The 3,380-nt window shown below is 39.9% G+C and overlaps 1 pseudogene; it reads left to right on the top strand.

Moving 5' to 3' along the window:
- The first annotated feature begins 1,307 nt into the window (after positions 1-1,307).
- LOC138831623 (MICOS complex subunit MIC27 pseudogene) lies at positions 1,308-2,111 on the top strand (annotated as a pseudogene).
- The last annotated feature ends 1,269 nt before the right edge of the window (positions 2,112-3,380 follow it).

The raw sequence follows: 3,380 nt of genomic DNA, 5'->3' as shown, positions 1-3,380 counted from the left end.
GATTGATGACCTTCTTTAGGGCTATGATGAGGGTTAAAAGTGTTGTTGCTGACATTTACATATATATATAATATTATGTATATAACATATATTATATATATAATTTTAAGTAGTTGTACAAAGGTTCTACAAGTCAGATTATGAGCACAGTAGCACACTGCATCTAGTTCAATGTCGCCACTTTGATCATTCTCCCCCATCTTTTTCCTCCCATCCAGTTGCTGACATTTCTATACTGTATTGCATTGCTCTTGCCTTGACATCTTGGAAACTTCTGTGTTCAAACATAAAGCCTCATGTGTTACCTGAAATTCCTTTGCTTTCTCTCTGATCAGATTCAGATTGTTTTATGATACTCAAAGCATTGTTTGCTTAACTCAGTTCCTAAATTAAACAAAAATAAAAACTAAGTTATATTAATTATTTGGTACTACACAGAAAAAACAAACCAACAATCTATTGCATGAGTTTTAGATCTCTTCTACCACTTCCTGGATAAAATAGGCCCAGGCTGGGTACTAGTGGCTCATGCCTGTAATCCTAGCTACTCAAGAGGCTGATTTAAGGATCATGGTTCAAATCTAACCTAGGTATGAAAGTCCATGAGACTCTTATCTCCAATTATCAAAAAACATACAGAAGTGGAGCTGTGGCTTAAGTGCTAGAGCACTTGCCTTGAGCAAAACAGCTCAGGGACAGTGCTTGGGCCTTAAGTTCAAGCCCCAGGACTGGCTGACACACACACACACACACACACACACACACACACACACTCACACACTCACACACACACACACACACACACACACACACACACACACACACACACACACACACACACTGTACCCTTGCCTACTTCTACCCCTGGGTATAAATTGTCGAGAGAAAAGAGCAACAGGAAATCAATTTGGCTATCTGTGTGGCTCTGCTTCAACAGCATCTGACCCACATTACAGGTCATCATCAGTGATGATTTTCACAGCAAATGTGTCATTCAGGTTGAAAAACGATTTTCTTGTTTGTTTTTTTTCCATGGATTCAGAACTATGTACTGTAAGCAAAGTCCTTTGCTGGGAGTTGTGTGGGCAAAAGTCCTTAAAAGGCAGAATCCTAGCTCAAAGAATAGAAGAGGCCAGGTGCTAGTTGCTTACTCCTGTTATCCTAACTGAGATCTAAGGATTGTGCTTCTAAGCCAAGCCAGATAGCAAAGTCCATGAGATGCTTATCTCTAATTAATCACCAAAAAGCTGGAAGTAGAGCTATGGTTCAATTTGTAGCATGCTAGCTTTGAGCAAGAAGTCAGGGACATGGCGACCTTTAGGATGGGAAAACTGACAACCATGTCTGCAGGGCTGCTATATGCATTTATAAGTGTGTATGCAGCTAAAGAAGAGGAATCCAAAAAGCAGCTAGCAAGACCAGAGCAGCTCCCCATATATACTGTACCATCTCTTCAGCCTAAATACATTCATGAACAGCCTGGTTATTTACAAATGGGCTTTGCGTCCATACCACAACACTTTCTTACTTTGCTGATACCAGGGTATTTATGTCTTTATGAAAAATGAAATAATGGATATAGTATGATTTGGAAAAGATGCCTATGTCTACTTGAAAAGTCCTCCTCAAGATTTTCTTCCTAAAATGGGTGTGATTACAGCTTCAGGATTGGTGGGTTTGGTTTCAGCAAGAAAAGGTTCTAGATTTAAGAAATGACCTATCTACTAGAACTGGCTACATTAGGAGCAACTGGTTGCTACCCAGCTCAGTCAGTAATCATTGCAAAGATTACTGGGAAGAAAGCATATGCGACCAGCCAGCACATTTATGAAGCTGTTAAATCATTGTGAGCAACAAGCAACAAAAACTAATCACTCTCTGAACCTAAGGAAAAACTAAGCTAGGAAGCCCCAATGAAACAGAAATGCCTGCAAAAACAACTCAAGTCCTGAAACTTTCAATGCCTTTACCAAAAGAACTCCATCCACTCTGAAACAAAGACCAAATCAGCATTCACCTCAGATTCTAAACAGTTTATATCTGACCCAAAGCATATGGATCATGGGCAGTCCCATCCAGAAGATATAGATATGTACAGCACTAGAAGCTGAAATAGACTGCGCATGAGATGTTGTGAAGTTGTAAATGATGGTTAAAAAATCATGTACTGGGTAACATACTTAGAGTGTGCCTTGAAGTGATTCCTTAACCTCTTCAAATTTACAGTCAAGTAAGTGATGAAAACACAAAGTGTGAATGCAATCCAGACACTATGAAAGGACTGAAGAGACTGCAGAAGTAGAAATAGTACGATGTATTTGATGGCTTGTAAGGGAATTTACTAAAAAAACAAATGAGAATGAAGATATGAATATCAATAAGACTAAAATCTGAAAATATGTATCTGCATATATACATATGTATCTGCTTTGGGTTTCCAAATGTCAGTTGAATTAGAATGGTGTATAGAAAGATGGATGTGTCCTCTGTTTTTTTATTGTTTTTTTTTTTTCATTTCTCTGAGCTGTAGTAAAATACCGATATTTTATGGCAAAAAGAGAAGCTCAGAGAAAGCACTATGGCCCTAAGTTTAAGCCCCAGAACTGATATAAGAAGAAGCAGACACAGCTGAAGGAGGAGGAGAAGAAGAAGGAAAAGGAGGGGGAAGAGAAGGAGGAGGAGGAGGAGGAGGAGGAGGAGGAGGAGGAGGAGGAGGAGGAGGAGGAACAGATAGAGGGGGAGGATGAGGAAGAGAAGAAGAGAAGAAAAAGAAAATCATCCAGTTGTCTAATCCTAGCTATGCAAGAGGCTGATATCTGAGGATCATGGTTTGAAGCCAGCCTGGCAGGAAAGTCCATGAGACTCTATGTTCAATTAACCACCAAAAAGCCAGATGTGGAAATGTAGCTCAAGTGGTAGATTACCAAATTTAGCAAATAAGCCAAGAGGAAGCACAGGTCCCTGAGTCCAAGACCCAGTATCAATTGCCTGCACATGCATATACATACAAACACACATGCACCACATATTCTTATATTCATGGTTCCATTCCTCCTGAAGACCAAGATCCAGGCTCTACCCTGTCCTCTCATTCCCAGTGGTTTCCTACTAAACATACCTGACTGAGCCTTTTACGGCAAGGAGAATGGTGCTGAAATATTGAAAGAGATGAACCAAGGCTGAGAGTGGGGGAGAAAGATTGAGTGGGGAAGAGTATTGACTATCTCAGTCTGATTGTAGTTCCTAGATTGCAGAAAAAGAATAGATACATAGCAATCTGACTGTATAGATTCCAGTTACAGACTTCGGACATTTATCAGCAATCAATAAAAGGCTTTGATTAAGAGAGTATTACAGTCAACAGCTGGGTGCCAGTGGCT

This window comes from Dipodomys merriami, unplaced genomic scaffold, assembly GCF_024711535.1.
Source record: "Dipodomys merriami isolate MVZ:Mamm:240054 unplaced genomic scaffold, mDipMer1.0.p SCAF_2, whole genome shotgun sequence".
Classification (NCBI taxonomy): Eukaryota; Metazoa; Chordata; class Mammalia; order Rodentia; family Heteromyidae; genus Dipodomys; species Dipodomys merriami.
The sequence above is the reverse complement of the archived record's forward strand: the minus strand, read 5'-3'. Positions and strand labels throughout refer to the sequence as shown.